General features: G+C 40.6%; 1 pseudogene; it reads left to right on the top strand.

The window, feature by feature from the left end:
• Nucleotides 1-493: 493 nt before the first annotated feature.
• LOC108389395 (T-complex protein 1 subunit delta-like) lies at nucleotides 494-2108 on the top strand (annotated as a pseudogene).
• Nucleotides 2109-11888: the final 9780 nt, after the last annotated feature.

Raw genomic sequence — 11888 nt, 5'->3', positions numbered from 1 at the left:
TTAAAAAGATACTAATGAACAGGAAGACATCTTATATTCATGGATTGGAAAACTTCACATTTTAAGATGCCAAAACTACCCAAAACAATCTACAGATTTAATGCAATCCTATCAATATCACAGGGACATTTTTTGCAGAAAGAAAATCCATCGTAAAATGCAAACTCAAGGGATCACAACCAGTCAAAGCAATCTTGGATAGGACAGAGTTAGAAGTCTCACCTATCATGATTTCAAAACTTACTACAAAGCGGTAGTAATTAAAACAGTGTGATACTGGCAATAAATACAGACATATAGACCAATGGAATAAAATAGATATCTCAGAAATAAACTGGCTTATATGGTCCAGTGATTTTTGAAAAGGGTGCCAAAACTGTTCTATGGGAAAAGGACAGTCTTTTCAACAATGGTATCGGGAAAAATGGATAGCCTATGCAAAAGGATGAAGTTGGAACCCTTATCTTAGACCATAAACAAAAATTAACTCATAATGGATCAAAGCCCGGCCCTCCGTAGCGGGGTGCACGCGGGGGCTGCTGGCATCCTCGGCAAAAGCACCTGTCGGGACTGCGACAAGCCAGCCCAGATGGGCTTCAGCAACATCTCCGCTGCCAAAGCTGTTGCTGATGCTATCAGAACAAGCCTTGGACCAAAAGGAATGGATAAAATGATTCAAGATGGAAAAGGATGTGACCATTACAAATCACGGTGCCACCATTCTAAACAAATAAATGCAAGTGTTACATCCAGCAGCCAGAATGCTGGTGGAGCTGTCTGAAGCACAAGATACTGAAGCAGGAGATGGTACTACATTCGTGGTCATCATTTCTGACTCTCTCTTAGATTCCTCTACCAAGCTTCTTCAGAAAGGGATTCCATCCAACCATCATTTCTGGGTCATTCCAGAAGGCTTTGGAAAAGGGTATTGAAATCTTAACTGATGTCTTGACCTGTAGAACTGAATGACAGAGAAACTTTGTTAAATAGTGCGACCACTTCATTGAACTCAAAGGTTGTCTCTCAGTATTCAAGTCTGCTTTCTCCAATGAGTGTAAATGCACTGATCAAAGTGATTGAACCAGCCACAGCTACTAGTGTAGATCTTAGAGATACTAAAATAGTTAAGAAACTTGGTGGAACAATTGATGACTATAAATTGGTGGAAGGCCTGATGCTCACTCAAAAGGTGGCCAATTCTGGCATAAACAGAGTTGAAAAGGCTAAGATCGGGCTTATTCGGTTTTGTTTATCAGCTCCTAAAACAGATATGGATAATCAAATAGTAGTTCCTGACTATATCCAGATGGACCGAATGCTGTGAGAGGAGAGAGCCTATATTCTAAATTTAGTGAAGCAAGTTAAGAAAACAGGATGTAATGTCCTTCTCATACAGAAGTCTATTTTAAGAAATGCTCTTAGCAATCTTGCATTTCATTTCCTGAACAAAATGAAGATTATGGTGGTTAAGGATATTGAAAGAGAAGACATTGAATTTGTAAGACAATTGGAACCAAGCCAGTTGCTCATATTGACCAATTCACTGCTGACATGCTGGGATCAGCAGAGTTAGCTGAGGAGGTCAGTTTAAATGGCTCTGGCAAACTGATCAAGATTACAGGCTATACAAGCCCTGGAAAAACAGTTACAATTGTTGTTCGTGGATCTAACAAATTGGTGATTGAAGAAGCTGAGCGCTCCATTCATGATGCCTTATGTGTTATTCACTGTTTGGTGAAAAGGAGAGCTCCTATTGCAGAAGGTGGTGCTCCAGAAACAGAGCTGGCTCTACGGCTAACTGAATAATCACGCACATTGAGTAGTATGGAATCCTACTGCGTCCAAGCTTTTGCAGATGCTATGGAAGTCATTCCGTCTACGCTAGCTGAAAATGCTGGCCTGAATCCCATTTCCACAGTAACAGAACTAAGAAACCGACATGCTCAAGGAGAAAAAACTATAGGCATTAATGTCCGAAAGGGTGGTATTTCCAACATTTTGTAGGAACTGGTTGTCCAGCCTTTGTTGGTTCAGTCAGCGCACTGACTCTAGCAACTGAAACTGTTCAGAGAGTTCTGAACATTGATGGTGTGGTAAACACTCGGTAATCTGGGTAACACTGGCTGACTGGCACCATCATGGCCATCTGGGTAACACTGGCTGACTGGCACCATCATGGCCACTAATGGTGCACCTAGAGTGGAAGAACACCTGGTGGTAGTCTTTGGAAGATTGTTTCCTCTGTGAATTTCTGAGCCTGGTTTTCCACTTGGCATTTGTTTGAAATTGTACTGACACAATTTAATGAAAATATTAAATATTTGGTTTCAAAAAGCAGATTAATTTATTGTGGCCCCCTGCCCCCAACATTTATATTATTTCTGATAACCTTGAAAAACATATGTAAGAAGAAAAAAAAATTCACATTACCTGTTGACTTCCTTGGATCTTAATCCTAGTTGCTTCGATTTAAGTCTCTTTTTTTAAACAGAAATATTGAGAAGAAAAATATGGCTCATGTGCTCATCATCCTGATAAATCCTATTTACAAAAAAATAGCAAAATGATATATATGCCTTTTGAAAATTTAATAGTATAGAAGGATACAAAATAAAAAATGAAAGGCTCCCACTACTGTATTATCCTAATTACTTTCTCCAAGAATAACCACTGGATTTCTTCTACAAATAGAAGTGCATATATAATATAGCAAATCTTAAAAAAAAAAATGGATCAAAGACCTTAACCTAAGACCTAAAACTGTAAAACTCTTAGAATAAAATAAAGGGGAAAACACTTCATGACAATGGATTTGGCAATGATTTCTTAACTATGACCCAAAAAGGACAGGTAACAATAGTAAAATTAAATAAATTGAACTACACCATTAAAATTTCTGTGCAGAGTGAAAACAGTGAAAAGTCTATCTATGGAATGGGAAAGAGTATTTGAAAATCATATATCTGATATGAGGTTAATACCCAAGATAAATAAAGAATACCTACAACTTAACATTAATGAAAAAACTCAAATAACCCAATTCAAAATGGAAAAAAGATTCGAATAGACATTTCTCCAAAGAAGATAGACAAGTGGCTGACAAGCATATTAAGAGATGCTCAAGATCACTAGTAATTAGGGAAATGTAAATCAAAATCACAGTGAAATCTCACCTCATACCCATTAGAATGTTTACTATGGAAGAAACAGAAAATAATTTGTTGGTAGAAATATGGAGAAATTAGAACCCTTGTGCAAATGTTCATGAGAATGTAAAATGGTGCATCCACAAAAGAAAACAGTATGACAGTTCCTCAAAAATGAAAAATAGAACTATCAAATAATTCAGCAATTCTACTTCTCAGTGAGTACATATACACAAGTAGGATCTTGAAGAGGGTTCTTGAAGAGATATTTTAGAACCATGCAAAGAGCAGTATTATTCATAATAGCCAAAAGGTGGCAGGAACTCAAATATCCATCCATGGGTGAATGGATAAACAAAATGTGGCATATATGTACAATGGAATATCATTCCTTAATAAGAAGGAATGAATATCATTCCTTTAAGGAAGCCTTAAAAAGGAAGGAATTTCTGACACAAGCTACAGCATGGGTGAACCTTGAGGACATTATACTAAGTGAAATAAACCAATCACATAAAGACAAATACTGTAGGGGCCCACTTATGGAAGGTAACTCATATGGAACACATATGGAAGTCACACTCATAGAAATAGGGTAGAATGGTGGTTTCCAGGAATTGGAGAGAGGAAATAGGCAGTTGTTTAATGGGTAAGGAATTTCAGTTTCGCAAGATGAAAAAGTTCTGGAGATTGGCTGCACAATAGTGTGACTGTACTTAGTACTGAACTGTACACATATAAATGGTTAAGATGGTACATATTATGTTATTATATCATAATTTTAAAAATTCAGTTAAGTTGATTATATTAAAAATAAAGGTAATAAGTACACAAAATTTATCACTTCCTAATTGTTTTACTACATTTCATTATTGTCCATGATCTTAAAGCTATTTGTATCTCTTATATTAACATAGTATGAATGGTATATAAGTGGTATATTTCTGCACATCTATTCTCAACCTCATGCTCAGTGAGGCCACGTGATAGCTTGAAATCAGCAATGATTGGAGTATTAACATCTTGAAAAATGATAAATGCTACAAATCAGGACTTGATTTGGTTTATTGTTTCATAGATTGTCTAGACTTAGGCCAAGTACTAGAGAAAAAAATAAACCGTTACATTGTCAAAAGCACAGAAAATTGGGGAAACATTTTTTCAACTTTCAGATACTAATATCCAATTCAGCAAATAAGTTGTTCATGTCATTGATGACCAGGTGAGTGATGCCCTGACAAACATCTTCATTGTTTCACTTTCATCTTGCTTATTAACTTAAGAGAAAATATCAACTAACATTCATGATGGAACCACATTTGTTCATTGGTTGTAACCTTAGGTAGTGTATGGACACAAGAGTTTGACAAAAATCAATGAACCATTCTTTGATAAGTAATTGGCTACATGGAATTGACAATAACAATTACAAATATTGTTAAAATTGTTTATTGCATTTAGTTGTAAATTGTGTGCTTCGCATCCCTTATATCAGTAAAGTTTATAATAAACTCTTTGCACATACAAACTTTTTTTCAAAGAACTATTTGCTTAATATTTACTAGCACACTGTGACCACACCTGTTCTATGGTGTGGGAATGGTATCAGGTTTAATATGGTCCCATTTTGCCTTTCAGTGGGGTCTCCTTCTGAGATCCACAGAGACTCCTATCCTATGGAAAAAAGGCATAATTATGGCCACAAATTTTACTGCATTCTCTGGTGGTGAGAGACACAGGACTTCCTGGCTTCTGTGTCCTAAGTCGTCTTGCACCCTTCAAGTCAATGTCCCTGCAGTCCAAGTGGAACTAACTTCCTTTAAGCTCTTGGCATCCCCCAGCATGTCTGTGACCACCAGGGGCAGAGAGCAGTGCCATGAGTGCTGGGCCGGAGGGCTTCCCTGTTCATCATGAACCAGGCAGGGCAAATGGCTATACCCAGTGAAACAACTCAACTGCTAGTATCAAACACATGCCCCACACTCCCTGTCCTTATCACTAACCCTTTTTTCCCTCCATACTATTTATCCTTTTCTGTTAAGTTCTTTATTGTTTGTCTTCTCTCTAAGATGTAAGCTCCACAAAGACAGGAACATCCTGTCTTGTGTTCATAGCTGTATGTCCAGTGCCTAGAAAGTGCCTGGCACTCAGCAAATAGACACTCAGTCATTAGGCAACAATAGTAATTGTCCCGTGAATAAATGAAACTTCAAGTTCATGAACTTACTCCCCACTGAGACTACACTGCTGGTGTATGAATGCCTGTATCCTTTTTTCAAAATTGAAGAAGAGTCGACATACAATATTATACTGGTTTCAGGTGTGCAACACAGTGATGTGACAATTATATACATTACAAAATGCTTACCATGCTAAGTGTAGTTACCATCTGTCACATCAAGCGATTACAATATTTGTGGCTATGATCCCTATGCTGTACTCTTCATCCCTATGACTTATTCTATAACTGAACATTTGTGCCTCTTTTTCCCCTTTGCCTATTTCATGCATCCCTTCCAATTCCTTCTCCTCTGGCAACCACCAATTTGCTCTCTGTATTTATGTTTATTTCTTTTTTGATTGTTTGTTTTGTTTTCTGTGCTAAGTGAAATCAGACAGAGAAAGAAAATAACATATGATTTCACTTATATGTGGGATCTAAAAAACAAAACAAACGAATGCTTGCTGCCTTCTGTGACTGACTACACACTGCTGAGAGGAGCAAGAACCAGCAGGCTTCGGGCTCCCCAGGGGGCGCCCGTCCAGCCCTGCATGCCCGCTGCATTTACTGAAAATCTTTTTCTAAAGTAGCTTTTGAAGAAAGACTACTGGAATTTTTAAAATCAGCAGTTGTCCTTTGGGCACCATGCATCAAAAGCCAAGACTCTCCTCTGTTTGCATCCCTGTGTGTGTGGTTTCGGAATCGCAGATGGAGTCCGTCATTGCCACTCAGGAAAGTGCCATTGGCCAAAAGAGCAAGAAAGTCTTTTTTTCTTTTTATATATAGATCCCACTGAATGGACACCCCACTGGTGTGCAAATGCCAAATAACATTGACCCTATTTATTTCTACTTGGGGAAATCAGCTATACAGAATATCGGTGAGCAGTTTTTGAAAATACAGCAGGCACCATATACTTAAATTTTATATAAAAATTCTGAAGGAAATAAAGATGTTGGATCTCTGAATTTCTTTATAGGAGATTAAATGGAAAACCAGCATCTTATTATAGTAGTTGAAAACAGCCCATGGATTTTATTAGGCAAAGAATCATCATGCCCTTGAACTTGAGCCAAGGCAATTATACATAAGCCACCCGTTTGTCTGCCTTCAGTACCCAGAATTTATTTCCTTCCAAGCTGAAGAATATTAGAATGGAAACAACATCTTTAACAGGTAACAGATGAGCAGCTGGATCCTATCAAACTGAACTAGAACCAATAAAATCTTTTAAGCAGTGAGTTACATCATAGTAACAACAGCCTTTCTAGGGATTTGCCAGTCCTGTGCTTCAGATTTTAGGAACCCTAGGCAAACATAAGCCAGAAAATTATCCTTAGTGGCACCCACCACCTCTGTGAAGTCTTTCTGGGTGTCTTCTCCCCAAACATTTTATCTGTTTCTGCTTCATCAATTCACATGGGACCACATATGCCTAAGCTGCCCCTTCCTCATCACTAAGTACGTGTTCCCTGCCCCCTTCTCTGCTTCTCCAGCCAGCAAACATGGGCTCTGAGTCTAGACTAAAAGAAGTGCACATTTAATATCACTCTCCATTGACCCTCACAATGGTGTTTTTAAGGCATCTGCTCAGGAGTCACTGAGAAACCCTGGAGAAAGCTCTGGAATGGTGGGATCCCCCATCTGATGGATGTGTGGGTAAGGGGTGGGGACAGCTAGACTTGGGCTCCACTCACACCCAGGCAGCTGCTTACTGGTCAGAGTGGAGGAGCAGGGCAGCTCTGTTCTGACAGAGGCAGGAAGTCTTGGCTAGGCACAAAAAGGGCCGGGGAACAGGGAGAGAGACCACTTACTTTTCCCATTTTCTTCTGGGATCATTTGAAACCATCCAAAAAGGTATTTGCTATTCCAGTAGCTCTTTGGAGCAGACCCGACAGAAATGAAGCCTCCCCTTCTAAATATAGGATCAGCCATTACTGTGCGGGAAATAGACAGTTAATGGTCAGGTCCAGGAGGCCTGTAATTTCACCTAAACACTTTCTCTGAGCAGGTTCCAAGTTCAATAGGTTTGCAGCCTCCCCCTTTTAAAGGCATGCACCATAGGCACAAACTCGTGGGAGCCCTGCTTTTCATAATTCCCGGTCAGCAGGCAGAACACTGGATCAGTCCTGCTGGCATGTGGGTTTCTAAGATGTGTTCAGCCTCAGCTAACTGCCTACCTTTTCGAGCTGCATACAGATAAGGCAACAGAGGGTGGATTCGGCCATCTTCCTACCTTGGCCCAAGCAAACACTGCCCGTGCCTGAGCAGAAAGGTGAATGCTAACATCCAGTGATGTTCATGGCCAGTTTTGTCCCTGGGTTCATCCTTCCTGACCAAGTTAAGAGTGTAGGGAAAAGAGTCCTTGGCACAGGAAACAGCATGTCAAAGGTTCCAAGGTATAGAGGGCTTGGTGAGTTGAGGAAGCTGGAGGAGGCTGGTGTGGCTTAAGCATGGTTAATTTAAGGAAAGTGGCTCGAGAAGAGGCTGCACTTGCAGAAACAGAACATGCTCAGTCCTTGAGACACTCGTGAGGGGTTTGGTGTTTCACTTTAGTTGCAGGGGATCTCAACATTTTAAGGAGGGTGGCATGGTTAGATTTGCTTCTTAAGTCATTTCTCTGGTTCTTTCCTGGTTGAGAGTGGATAGGGATGTGGTTGCAGGCAGAGAGCAGGTAGGGGCCCAGTCCGGGTGCTAATACAATGTTCCAGGAAAGAATGGTTTCTCAGACTCCCAAGGTGGAGACAGAAATGGAGTACAGCAGGCTGGTTCAACCTGGACTTTGGAAGTGGAATAGGTCGGACTTTTTAATGAACTAGATAAGAGGTAGAGGAAAATGTTAAGAATAACACCTACACTGATGTCCTGAGAACTGGAGGACACTGGAAGGGAGCAGATTGCAGGGGGAGGGGGAGGGACAAGGAGCCAGTTGTGGGGCCTGTGAAGGATGAAATGTCTACAAGATGTCCAAGCAGAGGTGTGGGGGGGCAGCGGGCTGGGGGAGCCTGGAGGGCAGACAGGTCTGGGGACATGGACTTGGGCCTTGACAGTAAGCTTTCGGCACCTGAAGCTGAGGAAACAGATAAAATTAACTGGGGTCGAGGGTTCAGAGAGAGGGGAAGGTGGCAGGGGACTGAGCTCCAAGAAGAAGCTGCCAACAGACAGACGAGAACAGAGAGACAGTAGCCAGCTGCTTGGGACACAGATGGAGGGAACACGTGGGGGCAGGGTGAGGTGGGAAGGGACACCTTGAGTGACGCTGTGCACACCAGAGAAGCGTCTGCTCCTATTAGCCACAATGCGATACCCGGTGACCTCACCAGGGCTGTTGTGGCATGGCTGGTGTATGTAGTACGAGGAAATGGGGACAAGATCTGCGGATTTGAAGACATATGTTTATAAAGGGAGGAGAGGGAGGGCAGAAGCTGAAGGGAGAGTTTTTAAAGGATGGGCAATACGCCTGCGCCCCTGACGCCCTGGAGGGGCCGCTTATCTGAGAAAGCCTGGCCTCATCCTGGCCTTGTCCTTACCGTGATGTGTGCAGTCCTTGCTAGGGGGGACCTAGTGCTGTGGCAGGTGCTCCGGTCACCAAGGCCTTGGCCTCCCTTCTGACTGACTTCCCCTTACCCACTGCCCTGTCAGCTGCCAAACTGTCAACTCCACTGTTTGTGAGCCTGTGGGATATGGTCTCCTTGCTCACCCCTGTCACCAGCTATGCCACTCCCCTCTCCCGGGCATCATGCTACATGCTCTGAGGCCCAGCTCTAATCCTGGCACCAGCACCCCAGCTTAAAGCACAGCTGTTGGCTGAATTCCTCGATTTGCAGAAGTGGTAAGCTTTTACACACATCCTAAGTCCTGGAGACTCACAGCTTTTCAGCTAAGTAAAGAGTGTCAGTGGTTGTGTGGAAAATGGAAACTAACAGGAAGCTGTTGGAATATCCATTCCAAGAAAGAAAGAGAGATAGACTCTAAAGTACATTTCTTGAAACCTTAAGAAGAAAACTTGAATTTATTTCCATCTTATCAACCTCTTTTGCTTTCTTCTTGCACTGTGATGCATTTCTTACTCTGCCTTTTCTTTAACACTGATATTAAAAGTGGACCCAGAGCAAACAGAGGCGAGCCCAGGATTGAGGCTCCTGTGGTCCTTTGTTTGTTGTAAGGACCGCCCAGCAGACCGCAGACAGCTGCCCCTTGTGGCTTCCAGGGTGCCCAGGGAAGCAGACAATAGAGGCCACAGCTGACAGTTCACTTCCAACTATCTGGATTAGCAACAAATTAGACATTATGGTGGGTAGAGGAGGCTTCTTTTATCATGATATATGGGTGGGAGTGAAATGTTTCAATCTAATAGTAGGTTGAGTAGACGGATTTCTGCTACTAAGAAACTGGTCCTCAAACTTTCAAAATGCTGTTGGTGAAGCATGTGCTTCCTGGATACAGGCCTGGCCTTGAACTGCAGGTGCCTGCGGAAAGATATGAGGGAATGCAGGGCAGTCGGGGCACCAGGCAGCTGCTTCCAGAAGTCCCTGTTAATAGGGGTGTGTGCTCTACATCCTGAGCATACATGGATTCTAATTAAATTTGGGATCTACACAGGCCCTTTCAAAGATTTAGTTGTATACTGTTTTCATTTTCAAGGCTTCAGAAATGTGCTCAGAATTTTACAGAAAACACACAAGGCTCTGAGTGATACTATGCAGGATATTCATTCTTATCAGCCTTATCAATGCTTTGGGGCTGGTCCTGGACAGACTATATATTAGGCATGACTTATTACACCAACACTTACACCCTGGAGTATTCTTTAAAATGTAATTCAAGAGACAAGTTTTCATTTAATTTAAATCACTATTTGTTTAAGTAATAAAAACTTTATTCAGAGGTAGGTATTAGAGCAGGCAGCAATAACAATGTCATCAAGAAACAGGAAAAGACTCCCTCAGTAGCTTGTGCTGACTCAGGGATATTAGGATGCATACTTAAGGATGTGAGTGTTGTGAATCCAGTGCATGAAGACACTGGGTGTAACTGGTAATGGTAGTTGAGATAATACGCTATGATTTAATCATTTCTTCTCTCTTCATAAAAAAGGCTTAAATTAGATAACTTTAAAGGTTGTATCATATATATCCATATGCATGTGTGCATGTCTGTGTGTGTGTGTACATATGGTAGGTAGGTGGTTAGATGGTAGATGAAATAGATAATATGATAGATAAATGATGATAGATGAGCTAGATAGATGGACATACACAGATTAGATAGAAAAATGAGATATAATTTTTAAGAAAGTATCTTTTCATTTACTGGGTTGTTCTTGGTTCTTTGAGAGAAAAATATAAATTCTACATCCATATGAAGGATCATAAAATATTTTTCATTGTAGACAAGACTTCTTTAAAAATATACTTTTATTAACAGTGGTTACGTCTGGGATAGTATGGGGGAAGAGGTTTCATGCTTTTCTTTATATGTGTCTTTATATATTCCTTCATTTACTTCTATGGTTTGATTTTTTTTTTTTGCCCCAAGCATGTATTTGAAAAAGGCATTGTATATTTTGAAATGAAAATGGCATTTTGAAAATGATATTATATATTTCTCTTATTTACTAGGGTCATATAAGAGTAAAAGACAAACAAGAGGACTGAGAGAAGAAGATATTAAGTAAAAATAGGGTTGGAAGTAGGTTGTTTGAGCAGCTGTCTAAGCATCCTAAAGCAATTTGGAAATATTCAGCTACAAATTGTCTTTAACAATTACTGAAAGCTAATTTCTATAGAACCACTTCTAGGCTACTTTAGTAGACTACTAAAGTTATTTTGTGCAGATGTCTAAAAAAAAATTGTAACTACTATTGTTCTTTTGCTTAATTGAATTGAAAAGTAAGACTGGTGTGTGCAAAATTCTGAAATAATGGAACCATAGTCTAAAGTGCTCAGGAGGGCATGGGATGAGAGCTACTAGAAACATCTTGCTGCCATCTGATGTTGGAAAATGGACCCAACGTAGTTTCATCATTGCTGACATCATTTGAGAGTATGAATCAATACTCTCAGTGCAGAATGGATATATTTCCATTGTTTGAGTCAATTACCACCACACCCCCTTGTGTGTGTACTTAAATAAATAGTTCAATTGTCCCATTGCCAAGAAGAAAATGCCCTTGAGTTGTTGACTTGCAGATCAACAGTTGCATATCATCTTGTGTCACATGTATAGCATTCCTCTTAAGTGGAGGTGGACAGATATCTACCAAGCACTACTCTGAGTGGGTCATCTCTATCTCACACTAGCTCTTCATGTCATTAAACCACCCCACTCTCTTTCTTCTCGGACATGGTCAAGAAGTTGGAGGATATAAGCTCAATTCTTGTTACGGATGTCCTGAGACCATTATGAAAAAGATGTTAAATGAGTTATACTCATGTCCCTGACCCACGCCTATTGGGTATTACTAACAAATCACAACTGTCTTCTCCTTTGAACCTAGATATTCTTAACGTAGTGCTTCA

Source organism: Manis javanica, chromosome 2 (assembly GCF_040802235.1).
Source record: "Manis javanica isolate MJ-LG chromosome 2, MJ_LKY, whole genome shotgun sequence".
Lineage (NCBI taxonomy): Eukaryota > Metazoa > Chordata > Mammalia > Pholidota > Manidae > Manis > Manis javanica.
This window is presented reverse-complemented; position numbering and strand designations above follow the sequence as displayed.